Source organism: Pagrus pagrus, assembly GCF_965226575.1.
Source record: "Pagrus pagrus genome assembly, chromosome: 3".
Lineage (NCBI taxonomy): Eukaryota > Metazoa > Chordata > Actinopteri > Spariformes > Sparidae > Pagrus > Pagrus pagrus.
This window is the reverse complement of record NC_140187.1, coordinates 26,265,446-26,288,085: the sequence shown is the minus strand read 5'-3', so window position 1 is coordinate 26,288,085 and position 22,640 is coordinate 26,265,446. Positions and strand designations below refer to the sequence as shown.

Sequence of the window (22,640 nt, the reverse complement as noted above, 5' to 3'; positions counted from 1 at the left end):
TGATATTGATATTTGTGATATCAGGTATAGAGCATTAATCTTTAATTGAATGCTTTGTCAGTGTGTTTGTCCGCCTCTCAGTGTGTATGACATTGTATCAGTGTGTTGACTTGTCTCCTTCTCCTTTATCGACAGACTCCATCATGCAGAAATAAGCTCTGTCAGGTCTTGTAGCTAATCGTCCCGAGGCTCGTCCATCAGACACAGATTCAATTGGAGCCTTTTAATTAATAATGCCGTTTATCGGGGGGGTTGGGGTGGGGGCTGTAATTGGGACGTCTGATTAGGCTCCGGAGGAAGCTTTTAAGCCAGCAAGGTTATCAGTGCTCCTCCCTCCGCCTGTCATCATCTCCTCAATGTGGGCTCCCGTTTTCCGTCGCTCTTGTCTGATCACTTTTATTTTATTATCTTACCCTGCTGGTTCCTCTGTCTTTCCCTATTCCTATCTGCTCTTTGCTGCCTTCAACAGGTGTCTGACATGAAATTCCTTCAGTGTATTATACAAATCAATACATCATTTTTAGACATCATTTTAGCGCTTCCCTGCAGTCCCAGCCTGAGTCCGACTTAATGCTGCAGAAAGTGAGGCTCAGCACTCAGAGAGCTGGACAGCTCCTGTCTAGCCTGATGTGAATGGAGACTTATTGATCCCAGCAGGCTGTGGTTAGGGGGCCCTAATGCATTTACACCCTGCTATACTCCCTCTACACATTCTGTTTGTCCCTCTTAATTACAGCGACACCATAACAGATCTATACAACTCCCCTGATACTCAATGACTTTCTCAGAGCTCTCCTTTATTCCCCCCCACCCCATCCTATTCTCTCCCATTTTTCTCATTTTCTCCCCCGCCCTCACTCACTCTGTCCTCTGGGCTCCCTGGGGTATTATCTCTAACGGTAGTGTTTGTAAGGCCAGTCTGCTGTTGGCATGGCTGATGTATTTTGGTGTGCAACGATGTGTTCTTTCAAATTGATTCAAATTGACCAATAGTGCATGGCGTCAATGAGGAAACACCCACAACTGTCAACTGAAGCTCCAAGTTGTTGTGGGCTGACTGGTTTTTACTAGGTAATAAACAATATTAGATAATATGATTCATATAACAGGATTCGATTCAGCGTCTATCACATTTCACTACCATATCACACATCTTCATTTATAAACTGGTCAAGATAAGTGAGTTCAACAATCAATACCATAATTTAAATCATCTGAATTTCATCGTATAGACATTAAAGCACCCCAATGTAAACTGTGCCTAAATTCAAAGGCTGCTGACCTCTAAAGGAACGTCAGCAAGGGAACTAGAGAAGATCTATTTAGGTATCAAACTAAAAGGAAAGCGGGGCGAAGGGAGATGAAACTGTGCTTCAGTTTATTATTGAGAATTACTGCTTCTGACAGATCAAACAACATTTTTGTTAGTATAGGACTAAAGCGTGCCTCCCTCCCTCCCTCCCGCCATCTCTGTCTTCCTCTCTCTTGGTATGCTGTGATCTCTGAGGAACGTCCCACCCTGTCTCTGTCTCCGACTCTTAACCCCACCTTTACCTCCTCGAAACTTTGTCTTAAAAACGATTTTCTGTGCTGCCCTGACCTTGCTTTTACTCCCCTCATCAGAGGAGCCCTGTAGTGCATTTACGGTGTAGCTGAATCAACAAAGGGAGAACATCAGGTACACTTGGCGAGAAAAAAGTCTGATCGTTGAAGTTAGTTCTTCTTATGAAACCAAAGGCACACATTCAGATGACTAACAGCAATAACAAATGAATCATTGTGGATAAAAACAAACTAAGTTTCTTTCCATGTAATAAAACACTTTAATGTCCCATGTGACTAATATCTAGCAGGGAGATAATGGTGTTAGGGGTTGTGCTGGGGAGATCTGTGATCTTTGTCTGCCTGTTTAGAGAAGACATGTAAATCATCAGAGAATAGTCTTAAAATGTGACACAAGAGAGAGCCAGATAAGAGAGGTAGGGAGGGAGGTAGGGCTGGGACGATGAGAACTTACATACCAGTGTGTTTATGACAGTGATCATTCAAACACTTAACCTGACACTTTGAAATGGCTTTAATCCTCTGTAACACCCAACTCACATTGTATATAAATGCATCATTCTGGTTCACTATAACAAAGTGCTTGTAATAACTAAAAGTCCTTGTCAGTACGTTATGTACTACCATGATTTTCATGACATGCTAACAAAGAATTTCTTTATGCATACATATATTACATTATGAACTGGCAAAATGATCTTGGTTACACTGAAATGTGACAACTCTGAAGTAAAGACCAGTTTGGATTACACATACTTAAAGTTAAGAGAAAAGGTTGTATTTTAAATGGCTATAAATTTTGGTATTTGTTATTGTTTTGTCTATGAGGAAGTGCACTGTGAAGAAAAAGAAAAAGGGGCTTGTAAATCTAAGGATGAAGAAGGGGTTTTCAGGTGCTCATTTCTGTGGTGTTGTTGTACTGCACTTCCCTGAAATCATTTGCCATTAAATCATTTTGTCTAGTAATTTCACAACTTTGGGTTTTTGTGTCTAGCACTACGTTCTTTATCTGTTGAGTCAGTAGATCAGTAAATTAGATTATCTCAACTGTTTTTTTAACTTTTGTCAGCAAACTAAAATCAATTTGAATACATATAAAACTTTCAAGGCCCTGACAACCTATTTCCTCAATCAACTTCTTAATATGAGTGATGAGGTTCCAACATAAATTTTGGTTATTTCATATTAAAAATCTCTGTATTTGTGCTCGTCTCACTGGTTGGAAATGGGCAAGGCACAGCCTGAACTATGTCACACGCACCAATCAGGATTCAGGAACATTTAAGTCAGAGGATGTTTTGTGGCTAACTTAAACTTCTGATTGTAGCTGCTTTAGCTTTGAATATTTAATGGATTGTACGTTTTCTCCTGTGTAAGTCAGTATTTGTTTATCGTTCACAATCATACATAGGCTGCCCCTACCCACTTTACTTTAAAGTATGCTAACAAGAAAGGGGGAAAAAAAGTGAAATAGAGAACAAAAATAATATAGCACCTTTGACTGTATGCCCAGAGGGATTTGACCAAAAGTCCAGGAAGATAGTAAGTATTTCTATGAACTCCAGGGTGATGTATGAGTTGGTGGAAACTCATGCTACAGTATTAACTCATCTATTTTTCCCCTCACATCCCACTTCTCTGTTTTGGTGTGGTGTGGTCTTAAGTGGTTGGACCAGGGAGTTCTGTCCCGCGGCCCATCCGTTGGCTGGCTCTTAATCCAGTTAGGGCTGAAGGGGTCTGGCGTTTCCCGTCTTGGCTGAGCAGGCTGCGCTAAATGAGGTTTTTACTTGCCCTGGGGGAGCCCAACTTTAATGGACCCGTGTAAATGAATACATGAAGAAGAGAGGCAGAGCAGTGTGGGGAAGGCTGCTCGGACCAGAGGAGCAGGAAGGACAGTGACAGTAATTAACAGGTAAAGTGATCAGACAATCCACTGATCAATCACATGTGAGTTTGTCTCTCAGATAATCAATGACAAAACTGCATCTTAAGGACAAGGAAGCAAACGAACATACAATCTACCGGCAGCTACGGTTATTAAATAAGTTAAATAAGGCTGCGAAGATGCAGTAAAGCTCTTAGTGACTCAATATGGAGGCAGCAGAGGTCCATACACTGCTCAGCGCACTTCCCCTCTCCCGCTACTGGAAAAAAAACTATTGTGTGTATGAATGTATTTATAAGCTGTAGCCAGTGTTGCTGCTGCTCTTTGGTATAGTTAGAAAATAGCTCCATCTATAGCCCTGCACCCTTTCTCCCTCACACATACACAGACTCACAAACAAACAGCCCTCTACTCCACCCTTTCCCACTGGGTCCATGGGATGGGCAGTGGACTCAGGGGAAATGAGGTAACACATACACACCCACACACACGTCGAAAACACAGTGGCAGTGTAGCGCCATTCAGGCCTCTGTTCTGCTCTGTCCATCAGAGCTGTCAATCTCAGGGCATTTCTCATCCCCCCCACTCCACCTCCACAACCACCTCCAACCAACCAGACCTCGACCCACCTTTTAAGGCCCAGAATATTTGGTCCTGTCGGTTGCCATGGGAACCATCCAGATGTTGGCCTCTGATTAGCTGGCGACGGTCAAATGAAATCAGAAGAGGTGTGATAAGATCGCAGGGCGACAGAGACTGGGAGAGCGGTGGCCGCAAGCGGGAGAGGGGTGAGGGGAGGGGGGCAAAGGAAGTCATAGAAAAGGGGGGAGATGGGCATTAGTGAGGGGTTTGCACACACATTCACACACTTTAATGCAATTCACTGGGGAGTGCTATTTTTTCCCACCAAACACTTCCATTTTCAGTCAGTGTAATCTCTGCTGCATGTAAAAGATTTTCACTCACTCAAAACCAAACAATCACGCTGTGTGTTTGTTTTCTGAATGAGAATGTGTCAAAAACATTTGTGCTGAGGGACAGCAGAGCACCTTTGATTCTTCGTATTTCTTCTGAGAGTAAAAAACAGATTGGGATACAAAACATGTACCAGGGCGATATGTCGCTGGAATTGTAGCCGATAAATACACCTGATAATACGTAGCAAAGCTGCTTTCATTCACTTAAGCGCAGCATCTACACACTCTGATACAGTAGGTGGTGTATGCATCTTTAAACTGGGTTTGTGATCCACCAAACACAGAGAAGAAGGAGAGGGGGAAGGAGAAGGAGAAGAAGAGGAAGAAGAAGAAGAAGAAGAAAAGAAGAAGAGGAGAAGAAGTGCTCATAGTCAAACTGCTCCAGCTGGGTAGAGCCCCACAGTGTAGACTACAGAGCCGAACATGTCATTGCCAGTGTGGATGTTCTTTTACAGTTTCAGAGTAAGACAACACGATTGCAATTTACAATACATCTTTTCAAGGGTTCGGAGAGGAGGGAAAAAGTCTTTGAGTCTTTGTTTTGACACAACAAATCTTATTAGAGCTATGGAATATTAAACCATCCATCTTCACTGTCTACATTTTAAGCCCTGTAAAGACCAAATATTACCAACGATATGAGTTCTACCTTGAGCCTACTTGCTTTTTGCCAGTCTGCAAAGTTCTGAAAACCTTCTAGTTCACACAAATGCGACTAGACGAGACAGTGCATCATCTCCATAGGCAAGGCAAGTTTATTTGTATAGCACAATTCAGACACAAGGCAACTCAAAGTGCTTAACAGGGATATAAAAAGGACATTAAAAGAAATTAAAAATTGCATTTAAAATACATTAAAAACAAGTAGGAAGACATCAAGAAACAAAACATTAAGACAAGTTAGAAATAGGAAAGTAAGCTTAAATAGAATGGGTTTAAAAGAGACAAGACTAGAAAATAAAAGTCACAGTGCAGTTCAAAGCCTTGAAATTGCTTCAGTGAAAAGCAGTGGCAAACAGAAAGGTCTTCAGCCTTGATTTAAAAGAGGTGAGAGTTGGAGCAGACCTGCAGTTTTCTGGGAGATATGTGGCGCATAATAACTGAATGTTGCTTCTCTATGTTTAGTTTTGACTCTAGGGACTGAAAGCAGACCTGTACCTGACGACCTCAGACGTCTGGATGGTTCATAACATAGCAGCAGATCAGAAATGTATTTTGGCCGAAACCATTCAGCGCTTTATTAACTAACAGCAGGATTTTAAAATCTATTCTTTGACAGACAGGAAGCCAGTTTAAAGATCTGAGAACTGGAGTGATGTGATCAATTTTTTGGGTTATGGTTAAGACTCGAGCAGCAGCGTTCTGAATCAGCTGCAGCTGTCTGATGGATTTTTTAGAGAGTCCTATAAAGACAGCGTTACAGTAGTCGAGTCTGCTGAAGATAAATGCATAGCTGTTTCAACTGCCAGGTTTGAGTTGCATTTCTAGCCTTGAAGGAAAAGTGTGCAGGAAGTAAGTGTGCGGTTGAGTGAGTGAGAAAATTGACAAGATGACAGTTAGTAAAGCACTGTTCAGACCAAAGATTCCTGATGAGTTAAACTGAAACTTGCAACAACTTTCAATATGCCATGCTTGCAAAATGGTTGGCTGCTGAAATAGTTGACGTGCATTACGTTCTAAAACCAGTCGCCAGCGACTTGGCAAACAGAGTTGCAGGCAACATCATCATCTGCATGAGTTGCACTGAGATGGAAGTTCACGCTGCTCTTTTCCCCTGCAGCCTTCTTTAACAGTTTTGTCCTGTCACAATTCTTTGGTCTTAACTGGGCTTAATTCTTTCTACCCTCAGGTGTGCATAAACTACAGGTTCTGAAGTTTTTTTTTAAAAATACAAAAATTATTTGTTGTCAGTATCAGCCATTAGAGGCAGGTAATTATTCGTTATAAGCATCAACTGAAAAAACTCCCTACAAACAGCCTATTAATTCTACAGAGAGGTTGATGTTAAGTGACCTATATGACTTTGAATTGGCAGTCAACTCTGCTTTCTCTCCAGTGAGGCCGATTCCACTGATGATACGAGGGACACGAGCTGCACAATCAAATGGCTTTTACACAAACTCCAAACAGCACTTCTCTTCTCCCCTACCTGTCCCGCAAGTACCTAATCGCATCCAAAGTCCCATTTCCTGTCAATGAAATTACATTAAACATCTCCCTTTAGGTCCTTGTCCAAAGTGACCCCAAACTCGCTGAGACTGATAAGGGTGCTAACTAGGTAAAGGCTGAAGCACTTCCCAGTGTTCGCTCAGTGAAAAGAGCTACAGTGAGGGGAGCGCGGGGCAGGGGGAGGAGGGGGAGGCACTGCCCCTGCTCGCTCCATTTTCCAATAAACTCCAGCAATCAGATCAGCGCTGCTTTAAATGGACGACTTGATGGCAGCAGGCTGCATTAGCCGCTGGTGTCCTCCCAATCCGATTAGACGGAGACAGTGACAGTTTCCAGCCAAAAGAGACAGGTAACACACACACACACACACACAAACACACACACAGCAAAGACTACACTAACTGCAGTTAAAATATATAAGAGCTCACACATGCTGAACTTAAGTTTGAATGAAATAGCAAGTTGTGAACATGAATGGGGATCACACACACATGCACAGTGACACATGCAGGCAGGACCTCTTGTGGCCATTTGTGGTGCTAATTGGATGGTCTGAGGCAGATGTCATTATTGTTGAGCAGTCAGCCACTCAATGTTTCCAAGTTGTTGGGCAGTTATTTGGGCATATTAGCAGCTCCTTCAGTGCAGAGGTCACGCCCTGGGGCTACATTTCGTGTCTGTGGGTGTGCTCTTGTACGGGTGTGTGTGTGTGTGTGTGTGTGTGTGATTTATGCATGTTAAAAACTACTCTCTCTCTCTGTCTAATGGCTCCCCTGCTATGAGGACCTGCCTTTTACGGTCACATAATTACCCCTGATTGTCTTTATGTCCACAATGGGTTACTTTTCCACTGTGCACGTGCCTGACATGAGAACCTGGCAACAAGCTGCTAAGTGCAACAGGCAGTGTCATAAAAATGGTTGCCATACCTCAGATAGCTAAAAGCTCTTTCAGGACGGCTGCTCCTCCTCCTCAGGACCTACGGCGGAGAGAATGGTCCCTCAGTGTGCTTATCAGGTAAAATAAACCTCAATGATGCAAAGTAATGGCTGGGTTATATGAGAATGCATGTGTGAGGTAGAGACTGGAAACTCTGCTCCTTATCACAGGGCTAGACAGAGAGGAGTGAGACTGTACTTAACAGATTTAGACGGTCAGTGAAGCCCAGCACCTGGACAGACAGAAAGAGGGGAGGAGAGTCTTACTCAGGTTACAATGCAGACAGCCCAGCCTGAATCGGGGAGGTACAGAGGAAATCTGGACATGTCAGGAGTGGTCAACGGGTCAACTATAAGTGAGAAGGCAGGCTGAACAGCTGTTGGTATGTTCCCTTCGCAGTCCGCAGTTTCTGTCAAATGAAAAGCCTTTTGGAACAAAGTGCCACAAAACACAAAAAAAGGTGGATGAAGATGGAAAGATTTTAAATGAGTTTACTCATGCATAACCTGCTGATAACAGCAGACCACCGGCTGTTTTTTAGTGTTTTATGTTGGAAAACACATTTGTGCAGCGCAGCACTACCTGACGCCTTCTGATCCCATGGCTGATGATGGACTGCGGATCAGCTAGTTAATTTAGGCCAGATAAAAGCCTCTCATCTCCGCCGAGGTAGATTACTGTAATAGCAGCCTTTCTCATCTTTTGATCTTTTTTACTGCTGCGTCGGTTCATTTGCATGTGTCAGAGATACAGCTTTATTTAGGGTGCTTATTAATGGGAACAGGAGGGATTCTAGATACTAAAACCTGAGGCAGATTAGTACTGACCCCCCTGGATCTCACATGCTGTTTCTTCACATACATTTATGAGCACATTATCTGTGCGTGCAGGTACACATTCGCCTTCTATAATACTGTAAATACTCACACACGAATATGTGAGTAATCTAATAACGCTGTGTGCACACAAACAGTGTACAGAGAAGAACACAAACTCATACACACAGCACAACAAGACACACACTTAAGACAAACACAAATATTCCTTCATGCCTGCCCCTCACTGACAGCATGTTGGACTTCTAAGAGTTCTCTCAGGCCTCGGTCTGTCATCCTCCTGTCTCTCCCCGGCTGCTTCGCTCCGGCAGATATGGTCGATGTGGACGTGTACTTTGTCCAGATCATCCGTGAGATGAGATGAGAGGAAGTGGGAGGTATTGTTCTTCCTGTGGCGCTAAGCCCCTGGGCGATTACCCTGTCAGGAGGGAGAACTCAGCGCCGGCGCCGACTGCCACAAACCAGCGCTAAATCCCAACTGATCGCAAAAGAGGCCGATTTTACACTTTAGATTCCTCCCATCTCTTAATGCGGCCGATGAGGCAGAGGATCTTCGCCTCTCCCTCATCTTATCCGCTGCTGCTATCCTCCTCAGCCGGTGGCGTCAACCCCTAAGCTTGCGCTGCGGGGATAAGACTCAACGCCTTGTCAGGCCAGATCAATGTGATTTTACAATGCAGTCCGAGAGTGGGGCCCATATAGCCAAGCATGGCAAAACAACAGCACGTAGCCCCTTCCAAATGCTCGAGCACTGCTCACAGTGACTCTTACCACCTCCGTGTATCTAACGCGCTCAAATAAGATACCACAATCTAACAACAATGTTGTACACAAAACCTGCCAACTGCATCTCCTAAATCTGACTACCTCACACATACCTGCACTATCTCTCCCCTCTCCTCTCACTATCTTTAGGTTTATCACAGGGGTTGATCTCTCTGAATGCCTCATTGAACTCCTGCATCGGTTTATCTTATCTGTTTTCTCAGAAACACTCCTCAGGACAGTTCTTCAAATTCCTCCTCAAGTCGTCAAAGCATTTCTTTTTTTTTCGGAGTGAGATCTCCTGAGGACACCTCCCCTGAAGATGACACGAAGGATGACACTGGGATGTTTATGTTGGAAAAGAATTAAAAATGATACAGCAATTATGGTATTGCACAATGCAGACAGTGATGGGAGTCAGTAACTATTATTATTATTATTATTAAGGTTTTCTTATTGAATTTCCATCTGTGTAAGACTGAAAAAGAAAAAGGTTTGTTGTTGCAAAAAGGCTCGGGGGCAGATTGACTGAAGGTGAAATGAGAAATAACAGAAATATCGTTCCCCATCAGAGCATCCAGCTGCATGATGACATCCTCCTCTCTGCCAAGTCCTTCGACTGATTTCCTGTTTGGGTTTGATTATCATATAGGGCCGCGCTAGTATATCATCCCCTCCCTCTCTTCTGCTCTCCTCTCCTTTACTTTTACGAGTGACAGTTGGGAATAAAGTAGAGCGTAAATCTCTGGCAGTAATAAAGCTGCTCAGACCAATGTTCCTTCCTAATGCTGGTTCGTCTCTCCCTCATCACAAATTTGTTCTTTTTTACAAGACGAGCACCGACTGCCTTTCATTGCTCCCACTAAGTCATCCTCAAGTGTCAGCTCTCCATCCAGGTTTAAGAGTATTGGGAGATCCACAGTCATGCATCTGCAAGAGTAGCTACACTCATTTAAACACATATAAATGCAGAGAGCGCTCACAGGCTAGATCCTACACACACATTCACACCGTACCCTCTGCCTGACCACATTCCTGTAAAGGGCGATCATGAATCTTGGCCAGGAATCTGAGTCCCGTGCTGGTAAAGCAGCCTGTGGCAGCACTCCTCCTATCCCCAATAAAGTCATCCCTGGGTGGGCAGGAGAGCCCCACACCTCCCTGATCTCCATCCATCAGCCAGGAGGGAGTGCTCGCCTCTGCTCACCAACTAGAACCTAAATCCATCTCCCGGCATGCAGCACCAGCCTTCTCACACACACACACACACACACACACACAAACACACACACACACACACACACACACACACACACACAACCCAACACATGCCCTCCAGCGGCATCTAACCTGTCCTAAGCCCACAGGTGTCAAACATGCCCTAACAGCTCCAAACACACAGCCCACAGCCGTCTAATCAGTCAGCTGTTAGATAATGCTGTCAAGTGGTCAGCTATTCAACGCCTGGCTTATCACTTACAAATCCCCTTTCTACTCCTAATTTATAGTAACAAATAGGGCAGATTGCTATCCATTTGGAAAAACTTAACAGAGATCACAAGTGAAGCATGTGAATGATCTTAAAAAGCAAGTACATCACATGCACTTAATGCAAAAATTCTGATTCTTGGCCGAGAGATACACAGGCATGCCCCTGCAATCAGAGGGAGCATCAACAGTCAGAGCATCCGGGTGCCAACAGGTGGGACCGAAGTAATTCCCCAATCACTGCAGAATATAATTAATAGAAAACTGCAGTTAGATTGGTGCTAAAATGACTCACTGCGCTCAGCATTATTAAACAACACAGCAGGGTTCACTTCAAACCTGAGTTCAATTGTTCCCCAAGTCCCCAGTCGTCCTTGATCTGTTTTTCTTTGATACTTTTCATAAGTCTGCTGATCAGCAAGTTTCGCTTTAAAATTTGGCATTAACAGTGATTCAGTCAAATGTGCCAAAGTATATTCAGGGAAATGGAGAATAATACACATCTTGTGTTAATGGCAAAGAACCAATAAAAGAAGAAAGCTGTCATAGGTGCCAGATCTGTTCGCTCTCAGTGAATAGGCAGACCACTCCTTCATCTTTCCCCCCTTAGTTTCACAGGTTATCAATCTGGGTGTTGGGAGCATCTGTTTTTTGGTGTGGTGTCATTTAGCTAAGGTTTTATGTGTTTTCAAGGGACATTTGATTTGTATGTTAATTCAGTGATTTATTTGCATGATCTTATGGTTGGACAGAGGAACTCTGTTAGCTGAGTAGAGTAATATACTGTTTTTGATATGGTGACCAGGCGTTAGGTATTAGCCAGGTGTTGATTGGATCATGGCAGAGACTGCTTCATTCATAATTTCATTGCATTATTTTTGGATGATCGGGTTTGTTGTTAAAAGTGTTTAAAATGTAAACCTTTGGGGGGGTAGCTTAAGGACAGTTTATAGTGCAATTAATAATCAGAAGAGGTTTGTAAATGTTTCATTTGAGTTTGTGATATTCCCGTAACATTAGCTATTATAAGCCCTGTCAATCATTGTAAAGCAGCTCGAAATATAAAGGAAAAAACAAGGGATAAAAAATACAGATTTGGCAACTTTTTTTTTATTTACCAGGGTGAGCATTTCCATTTGACTTGCCCTACTGTAAAGTATGTCTATGATCATGTTTAGGTAGTATTTGGAGACCAAAAGTAAATAAACTAATGCACCAATTTGGCAAAATCTATCTTAAGTCTGTTCTCTGAAGTGTGTTCTTTCATTTTGTATAACCATTTCTTCATCGAAGGTCATACGGCATAGATATGTTGGGTTTTAGTCTGCTTGTCAATGCATCATTGACTACAATAGAGCTGGCACCTAAAATATTGGAATGATAATGTTATGTCCCTTCCTTCTTATATAGTTTCCTTGGTAATGAAGATGTTGCTGTTATTATTATTATCAAATGTTGTATAACAAACTGTGTCAAAATAGGTGATCACAGAGAGCACTCAGGGACAGAATGGTGGTTCAACCAGCTGTGATTCAGTAGAATAACCAAGGTGGCCTGAACCTTATCAGGTGTTTGGTGTGATGTATGCAAAGAGGAGGAAAGAGAGACTTGACTATTTCCTTCTTATTAAGAGGTTTGTTGACAGGTTCTGAAAATGTTAGTATTGATGCATGTTGTTGTTGTTGTTGCAACATGCACTGCATCGATGAGGTGAGGTCACTGAAACTAGCACACGACTAATCACAATGTTCGTATTAATCTTGCTCATTACTCCATTTTGATGTGTCACTATTAATGATATCAAAATGACTCCAGAAACACATGGACTTGATAAGCTTCCTGAGTGGGTGCAGACTACCTTGTTGATTCAAACATTGCCACAGTTTTTAACTGAAATCTGCAAATCTAATTTATCTAAGATAAATTAATTGTAGTACATTTTATTTCTTCCACATATACATAGGATCAACCAATGCCACACACCACAGCACATATACGATTGGTGCAATAGAGCCTGATCAATATATTAGTTGGCTGACAATATCGGTGGATACTGGCCTATCACAGCTGCATTGGTATCAGTTGGGCTCTAGTTTGTAATGCTTTTCTCTCAATGGAATTTCATTAAATAATACACACATGGCATGACAAGAAAACACATAACCAACAACACAAAACAAAAACACAAATAAATTTTTTTTAAAGTACTATAAATCTCAACAAATGGCACCTGATGTCTCGTGATAACATGCTTCCTGACTCTACAAAACCTGGGAACTTCCTTGATTCACAGGCCCTAAACAAAGCCCTCACATTACCAAACTGTGATCTGGCCTAGATCACCAGTGAAAACTCTCTATCACAGTGGTGTCCCACAGTGGCTCATGCCCAGAAAACCTTCTTTAATTTTGGGAGCAACTCGAGAATTAGTCTAATTTCTGGCCCAACCCCAAACATTATTGCCCCGAGCCCCAACAGCAAACAACATCTCACTAAAACTAGACAAAATCAACCCAGGGCCTGACAGGATTCTTTCAGTAAAAAATGGATCCCTGGAGTATAAGCATGAAAAACACAGTCTGATGGTCATTTGGCCAGTTAGAGCATGTTAGGTCAGACAAACACAGACCCCGAGGCTGCCACAATGTCAGAGGCCAAAGACCGAGAGTCCTAGTGGTGTGCAGGAAAACCCTCCCTCATATACTTACAAATCAACAACAGAGCGGCTCAGTTATATGGGGTTTGAATAAAAAGGAATACATAACACACACATGAAGACAGACAGACAGACAGACAGACAGACACACACACACACACACACACACACACAGACAGACAGAGATGTCTGTGCTCCCCTAGTTGATCTGACTGTGTTTCTCACAGGGGTGGGACTGTGGGAACCATGCTGTCACTTCCTGTGCCCGCGGGCCTCGGCCAATCGTCATCAGATAAGAGCCACGGCTCTGCCAATCAGAACTCGGCCACAGCTTCACATGATGGGGCAGGGGACGCGATAAGGACATAACTTGCCAGGGAAAATGTCTTGATCTCAATTGTACCCCCCTCAACCCTACCCTCTCCCCCCTTCCCACCAAAATAGTTGTTTGGAGACAAGGTTTCTTTTTGTCTTTCGCCCATAATTACGCTCCCTTTCATCTTCCTCCCCTGTTCCCCTTGACCCCTACTCTGGGGTCAGTGGCCAGGATATCCCACTCTCCTCGGGCCAATAATGTGCCTTTTAGGGTGGATGAAGAGGGGCATTCATGCCAGGGCAGACAGGAGAGCAGCGAGGAGAGTAATCACTCCATCACACTCTGCCCCCGTCTGTCCCAGCTCCTGCCCAAACACCCAAACAGCTCGCCTCGCTCCTTACATCAAAGACCTGGGCCCGGACTGCAGCCTCAGCGTCAGCCCTGTGCAGCACAGAGGGTGACTGTGTCACCGAGCAGGGAAAAGCACAGTGGTTCACCGATGGGTCTGTAATCACAGTGGAAACCCCCCTGAGAATTTTTACAATCATAGTTGCTAAAGTGGAGACGAGTGTTAAGATTCAAAGAATTTAACTCACACTTGTTTTCATGGAAGCACACTTACTGGACACACATACTTGAACACATATCCTCATCAAGCAACCTTTGATGAAAAGGGTCTGAACAGCCGGAGACCTGCACAATGAGTCATTAAGGAAGTTTGTGAATCTTGGGGAATTTTCCATTACCAGACGTCAAGCAGTCAGACCTTACATACATTAGCATTGTTTCTGAGCAGCTATCACAGGTGGTGGTCTGGCTTATGAACTGGTCCCTGGACACTGTCTGAGCTACACTAGCTGTAGTCAGGTTATATCAACATTACAAATGTATTTTAAAGTGGAGTACCGCCAAAGGAGTGTCACCGCATGTCTGTGTGTATCTGTCTGCTTTTACTTTACTGTAAAATGTCGGAGGGCCTGTCTTGACCCTGCATGCAAAGAACAATAAGCAAAATGTGGGACAGTATCTTAAAACATTCCTCAAAAAGAGCTGAAGAATGACTGGAATTCTGCCAAAATCTTCCATGTTGTCAAAAGCCCCGCACCCTCACTGATACATAGACCAACTGTACTGAAATACAGCAAACTCAACTTTCAGGTTTTACACGGCACAGAGCTAATACTTGCTTTTCGCTGTTGCATAAAAAAAACAAGTTTTATGAAGGAGATTTATTTTCTATTTTAAGATCATCTGCAATATTGTTAAGAAAAGTCTAAATCAGAAACGGAAATAAAATACAACAGAAAGGACCACCGCACTGGCCGTGATGCTCGGCTTCATCAGCAGCGTGACCCCATGCAGCCACCGGCCTGAATAGACCTTAACCAGTCTGCCTGCAGCCTACCAGCCTTTTAGAGTTTTACTGTGATCAATAGCTGGATTAATTGCTGAAAGGGCAGGGGGAGGAGGAGGACAGCGAGGAGAAGGAGGAGGGAGGAGGTCGTCAGAGCCTCAGGCAGGGGAGGGCTTCAGAAGGTGGGGGTTAAGATGGTGCTGACAGGCAGGGAAAGCTGAAGGGATTTAAAAGGCGAGCGGAGGGGAGCTGGAGTTGGAGCAGTAAGAGCTGGAGAGAGAGCTTCAACCACCCCCCCAGCCCCTCTCCACCAACCACCCTACCCCACCCCAGGTCACCTGGCAGCGCGCAGGGCGGCGGGCCGTCAGATTAGGATCTGAGAGGGGGAGATAACGAGTTTATTGCCCCCTGGACGGGGCTGTTGGAGCCAGGGAAGGAGGAGGGCAGGCCAAACAGGCCGGGGTGGGAGGCTGAATGGTGGTGGTAGGCGTTTGTGTTTGTTTTAACCTGGGGAGATAGATGCAGCCAGGCAGGGTCTTTATGAAAGAGCATCCCAGCAGGGCAGTAAAACACAGAGGCAGCATGGTTAGAATACCAGCAACACAACTCAACACACAGCCTCGAAACATACACACACACACACTTGCATATGCGCATTGCTTGGAGGCACACACACCTTATCATCGCTGCACGTGTGTGTTTTTCTGTGGCTTAGTGAGAAGTTGCACAAATTGATCGTCAAGTGCTCAGTGAATGACTGACATGCAAATAATTATAATGGTTGCCATTTCCACCACTATCCTAATTTGCGTGAGTTGAGTAAATTCATATCCGAGGGAACGTTAGGAGCTCCACTTTCTCATTGATCAACAATGTGTACTTTCATTTTATCTCCTGAGTTATTGGAACTGGGATAAGCGCGATCCCATTACAAGCAAACACAGAATAACGTATGAAATCTATATGTATTTCACACCGCTGTGATCTCTGGTCACTGAATTCTGCGCACGTATTGGGAGGCTGTATTAGCTTTGCGTGTCTGGCCCAGGCGCTGGAGGAGAGATAAGGGGAGCGGATATGAGAAATATGAAAAATAGCACTGTGATAGGATGATCAGTGAGAATGAGCAATACCGGCTGTGGTGACAAATGGGACAGGGAGCCAAAGAGGAGAGCAATGCAAAAACGGCATTAGAGCCAAGGACAGAATGATTTTCCAAGTCGAGTGGAGATGAAACATACTTTCTTAGAACGAACAGGTCAATAATAACCTCCGGATATCAGTCATTTAGTCATTTATTCTATTTCACATTTTTTCCATTTCCAGTGATCTGTGAGAGTCTGTTTAAAGCTGAAACTGAAACACACTCAGGAGCACAGGTGCTACGATGTTGCTGCATGGATTACGGTGTAATACTCTGGATTTTAACAGTCTGCCATGTAATAAAGTTCTCAAATTAAAAGAATATAAGCAAAAACACTGGCAGCACCAGAAAAGCCCTGCTTTAACTCTTGCTTCTTAATATAATCTCATTTTACAAAGACAAGATTATGCTACATGGTATGTTTGGGTGTTTTTCAGGGAACAATCCAACCAAACAATTGAAAATGGACAGACATCCGCAGCATCAAGAGAAATAGGATGAATAGCACAGATCCTCCTCAAACACACAAACCCCCACTTTCTCCTCAACACTCACTCTTGTACGCACACTCAAAGGGATTTTGGGGCCCTGTGGAGCGGCACGTGAGTGGCCCTCTGTCAGCTGTGTTTGCAGTGAGGCAGGCGAGGGGCACCCGGCACCTCCAAAAGAGAGTAGCGACCCAGGGAAATGGAAGAAAGGAGGGGTGCCCTGTGGAAAGGCCAAGGCCCTGAGTGGAGAGAAAAGAGTGGCCACAAAACAGCTTTCCTCCAGAGAGAGAGAGAGAGAGAGGGGGGAGAGAGAGAGACACTGAGACGGAGAGGGAGAGAGAGGAGGGGGGCTGTTGGAACAATGCCCCTTCAGCTGCAGGTGCAATGGCTAAGGCCGTGTGTGTGTGTGTGTGTGTATGAGTGTGTGTGCAGAGAGCACTTTCTTTTTTGTGTTAATTGAGCTGATCTGTTGTCTTTTCTCTGCTGCAAGTTTAACTCACAGCTGATTAACATGTGGCCTTTTGCAGCTCCCGTGTGTGCAGTGCGTGTGTATGCAGAGTGTGTGTATGTGTGTGTGCAGAATTACAAAATGAGCTCAGTTGCCAGTGTGAGCAGAGTAATGACACAGGCACTGGGTGTGTAGACACAGGCGAACACACAGTGTTAACTCGATTTGCACTTGTATAGCGCACAGAGCAATGGTTAACACATCTGAATAAAGGCTTTATGTGCTACATGTCGTACAATTGGAAGTGCACAGAGGCGTCACTCAGCCACTAGATTAAATAGCATACTCAGAGGATTAAAGGCTTTATACCTAAGAACAGTAATGCAGTATAACAACAGGGCATTCAGCTCACCTACTGTATTTACTACCGCAGAGTCATATCACTATTATAACACTGCCATACCTTCATGATGCAGTGACTTTGCACTTTTCTGGAAAAAACATAAAAACTTTATATAGGAAGGCCGTTCTGACACAGTATGTAATTTCTGCTGCTTGGGGTCTCTAAATCGACACAAAACAAAAGACTTAACAAGCATGGGATTGTGGGAGGTGTTGTTTTCATTGTTAAACCACTACCATCCATCTACGTGACTCCGGTAGAAATGTCCACGGATGAGGTAATGTACTTAAGTTTTATTAACGCTATGTTTAGTCACGTTCACCAACTTCCTTCCTCATTCTCTGATGCATCATCTGATGCTTTCCCAGAAGCTCCAGATGACTAAATGAAACGCACCATTACCTTGAATAAAATGTCGACACTTTATGATAAAAATATTGTATCTTTAAAAAAAGACCACTTAAATCTTGTTGATCTTGACATCAAAACACTTTTGCGACTGAACTTAATGAGGTCTGGGGTCCTGACGCCAAGGGTCTGTCCCTGAGAGCCTCCCTATGGTGAGGCATCCTGATATTCAGCCCCCACCAGACTGGACGGCCCTGTTTGGACAACTGTTTCCCATCCTACACTAACATGAGGCATTGCGGCCACAGGATGATGGCCCTCAGGCAGCTGGGGCCTCAGTGCTAACACTCTGGCAGAAAGGTGCCTGTGTACCACCCGCCAGGTTTAGAGGTGGTCCTCACCTACACACAGGAGCAGAATCTGCGTTCGTACACAGTGGACACGCACATGTCGGTTCTAACTCACACACACTTAACACAGCTCAAAGTGAGAGCCCCGGGGCCATCGGCGGGGCGCTCATACAGCCCCAGTGAGGCAGAAACACAGAAACATGTGTAAGGCCTTAAAGAAGACACTTACTTCACAGAGGAGTGTGTCCCCTGTTCCTCCCCCATCCCACACCTCAGCCCATCCCTTTCATAGGAGATTATTGGGAGAGAGAGAGGAGCAGAGGGTAAAGATGGGGAACCGTGATATGGAAGAGAGCGAGTGAGAAAGATGAAGACAGAAACAGAGAGATTTGCTCTCCACCCCTCTCCGCAGATATTACTGCTTAATTAAAAGGGCAGCATGTGCTAAGTATTATTCCAGCTGAGATCTCTATCTTCAGCCTATGTAATAAGATCTTCAGCAGGCTTACAGCTAAATTTTCGAGCAAATTTCCTTCCTATTCTTTGCCCTTATTTCCTCTCGGCCTACGTCTGTTTTGTGCTGTCGCTGCAATCTTTTTTTGCGTGCCTGCGTTGCGAGTATGTGTATGTGTGCGTGTGAGCCGAGCGGGACTGTTTTGCATGTTAATTAATGTAATATTTTGTACACCACTCGGGAGCGTGTAAGTGTTCTCTTGAATGTGTTCCAATTAAGAAACATCCCTCAGGCACAAATTGGTTTGGACACACTGAAAGTGTTCCCATATTTTTACATTATTTGGGAGACCATGAAGAACGTGAACAAAATGCAGAGTTTACATGCCGTGTAAGTGTTGAAAAGATGTGTGGTTTGTGGAGTCTGACAGAGGAGCTCTCTTCTCTCCAACTGTCAGAGCAAAAGCCAACTCTCCTCGTCTCCATCTGCTCTATATCTCGATGATGATTCACGTCTGCTGCTAATGCTGCAAATCCAGAGATGGTGGCGGGTTGAGTGTCAGACTGCCTGCTTTTAAATGAACATTTTCAAAACCTTAGTTGTGAAACAAAATTTAGAAGTATTATTAAAAACAAGTACCTAAAATGCCGAACACCTTCAAATCAGTTCATCAAATGAGGAAAAAACTGCAGATTTACATAAAACACAGACTCGCATGTATGTACACACACAGTAAGCATGATTGCCAAGTCATTCATGTATCATGGCTACTGGAGAGGTGGGCCGTGAGCCCCTTTTGCATTTTTTCCAAGAGAGTGGCTTTGGACTCACATTCAATCATCTGGTAAATTAGTTTAATCCTGCAGCAAATCTGTCCCTCTCCTGGGACGTTTCCAGAGGTGTCAATCGGAGATAAGGCCTGTGTGACAATAAAGCCACCAAACCACAAGGTGGGGAGGGGGGCAGCAATGCTCTTTAACTCTTCCATACATTCAATGCAATTTGATTTATGGGATCAGAAAGAAAGACAGCCATTTTCTTTTTCATTAACCTGTTAAAGGAAAGATACGATGTGGACAGTCAGTGTTACCTTTAACAAATGAGCTTCTGTCTGCCAAATGTCAGAGGAAAATCTGTTCAATTAAAATCACTGTAATACTGCCAGAATATACCTTTGGAAATATACTGAGGGTCTTCATAAGTATTTAATAATTAATTAATAGGGGCCAATAGAGTGTTTTCTTATTTTGTAACTGTATTTGAATGGTACCACTGTAGATTAATACTGTTTCTATCAATAGATCTTTACACTTAACCACTTTACATTCATCAAAGACTAAATAGGCATATGTATCAGACCCCAAAATGACAGGCAGATGAGCACACATGCACACTGACAAGGTTGAACACACACACATATACACTTTAACTGTCTCTGTCTTCCTTCCTATGAGGTCCAGCCTCTGCAGATCACTTCTGCCCTCTATTGACTATGAATGGGACTGCAGCTGCAGAGATGTGGAGTTGGAAGACGCTGTAAAGATTAAGTTTTAATTCAGCGTGGCTTGAAATACAGTATCAAGAAAGTCAAAGCACAACCCCAATAACTGCTAAATTAGTAACGGACACCTGGTATTGAGATCATTTTAAAAGAGGAACAGAAAGAGCAAATGGAAGTTGTCTGTTTGAGCATTAAGTATTACTGAAAGCATTTACATTTATTATTGAAAGTGTATCATTTTAAAAGTGAACTGTCATCACCCTTGTTTAAATTTTATATTTTTACATTGAAAATATGACCGACAACCAAATTTAATTTCAATAATGAAACTGGGAGGCAATTCTGAAGACAGAGACAACAGATATTTAATCATTAATTAGTATTATAATAAATAATATGGATACTCACTTTCACAAAATGTTGTGTTATTAATCACAAATCAAATTGTTCTTTAAACTACAAGGTTCACATTACTCATAATGAAATCAGAATTTTGGTTCTCTTAGACTCCAGTTTTCATCATCACAACAAATCTGAAGTAGTTACTCAAAATACTCTGAAAGCAATAAAATAAAACTCAAATCATCAGCCACTGCATTTTTTTTGTATTAAAAAAATTATTTAAAAAAAATATGTATCCTGTAAGTTGTCTTCACCACTACTTCTGCTGAGTAATCCCTTATGGAAATTTTCCATGGGAATTCCTCATTTTCACACATTTTCACACAAAAACTAAAATTTTAATATATGAAAATAAAATAACGTCACATATGAAGTGGGCATTGTCCCAAGTGATTGGCTTTTTTCACATTGAAATTAAGATTTCCATATAAGGAATTACATTTCCACATGTGAATTACAAATGTTTATATATAATCAGCTTTACTTAACATGTAGATTTGAATTTTCACATGTGGACGCCATCAACCTCAGTGTTTCTCATCGCTCTCTAGGATGTATACAAGATCACATCTTCACAATAAAAATACTGTATTCAAACATGCTCTGTAAACCTATAAAGGTTTCCACAAACAGTGAGCGGAGAGCTAATGCGATGCAGAATGGCATAACGGAGCGGGGGCGAGTCGACCGGGTGATTTAATGTGAGTCATTTTAACATTAAAACAAGTGGGACACAGAGGAAACAAAAAGAGCAAAAGAGGAAAGGAAACTTCAAAATGCTCTTTGAGGAACATGAGATCACAGGCTGCAATTATATAATTCTTGTCAAGTGATGGTGGCGATAGCCTAAGAGGAATGCACGCACGCACACACAGACACACATGCACAAATAAACTCCAGTGGGAGAATAGCCTCCTTGACTGCATTTTTAAATGTTGGAAAGTTATGGGGGTCACATGTGGGTCAGATACAGGAAGAGTGTGTGTGTGTGTGTGCATGTGTGTGTGTGTGTGTGTGTGTGTGTGTGTGTGCGGGCGCGCACGCGCGAGCGTGTGTGTGTGTGTGTGTGTGTGTGTGTGTCAGGCCCTGAACACTGGGCCCCTGATAAAAGCACTTCTTCTGATTTCCTCCTTTGGTTTCTCTTTTTGTCCATTTGGTCCCTCTCTTTCTAGTTATGATGAAAGTCAAAAAGCCAAGCGTTCCCAAGTGTTCCCTGATGCCAAGTGCAGATTTGAAGTGGGAGCATGACTTATGGAGTGTGTGTGTTGTATGTATGTATGTTTGTGCGCTTCAGGGTCTCTGTGCTTTGAAAAACAGTCAATCTTGATATGAAACCATCACATGGACTACAACACAACCACATAAACACCAACATACATAATGAATAGTCAGTAATAGTACAGTGTGCAGCTTCCAGATGAACACTCAGAATAAACCAGGCATTCATGCTGTTGCCTACATATCATGGACGCTACACATCTCCATATCTCCCAGTTTACAAAACCCATTTACAACACTGGAATACAAAGGTTCCAGTCTGAGCCCCCCGTCATTCACATGCACACACACACTCTGACACACACACTCTGACACACACACACACACACACACACACACACACACACACAAACACACCACAGACTGGTGGTGGGGCCAGGGGGTCTGCTGCTAGGTTCCCAGGGAGCCTCACTGGTCTGATGGAGGCACTTTGTCTGAAGCCGGGGCAGACTGCAGCAGACTCCAGAGGAGATGCCTATCAGCTACTGGCTATGCTACGGCCTGGAGGAGAGCGGGAGGGAAAGAGAGAGAGAGAGAGAGAGAGAAAGAGAGAGGGGGGACTACAATACAGGATGCTGAATGAAAAAAATGTCAGCATCAACACAGAAATCAAAGAAAAACCTAATTGCGCACTTAAAACAGAAATAAAAATCCCACATCAGCTTGAATTTTGAAGGCGTTATGAGGTTGAAACAACTCACAGGAAATAAACATATCCGATGAGCTGTGTATGCCATATATTGACATCAGCGTTTTACTGTGCCGGTCAAGCGATTGAGATAAATCCCTCAACGGGCAAATCAAGTTAAGGAGCCCAACTGCTCTCCATTGCAGATAACGGTAGCAGTGGAGGCCATATGCGAGTGTTGACAGGCA

At 43.4% G+C, this 22,640-nt stretch overlaps 1 long non-coding RNA gene across 4 annotated transcripts in view; it reads right to left on the bottom strand.

Annotated features, from left to right (window-relative positions):
• LOC311255219 overlaps positions 1 to 22,640 on the bottom strand; it is an 80,051-nt gene that overhangs the window by 34,456 nt on the left and 22,955 nt on the right. The window contains exons 3-4 of one of the 4 annotated variants that reach the window (XR_014622341.1): positions 7,737 to 7,765; positions 7,524 to 7,573 (exon numbers count right to left, since the gene is read on the bottom strand). The exons of 2 other annotated variants lie outside the window; for them this stretch is intronic. This is a non-coding gene — a long non-coding RNA (uncharacterized lncRNA). Of the gene's footprint in view, positions 1 to 4,083; positions 4,205 to 7,523; positions 7,574 to 7,736; positions 7,766 to 22,640 lie in introns of those variants that run through there. One more of the 4 variants, XR_014622340.1, reaches the window with a different exon arrangement.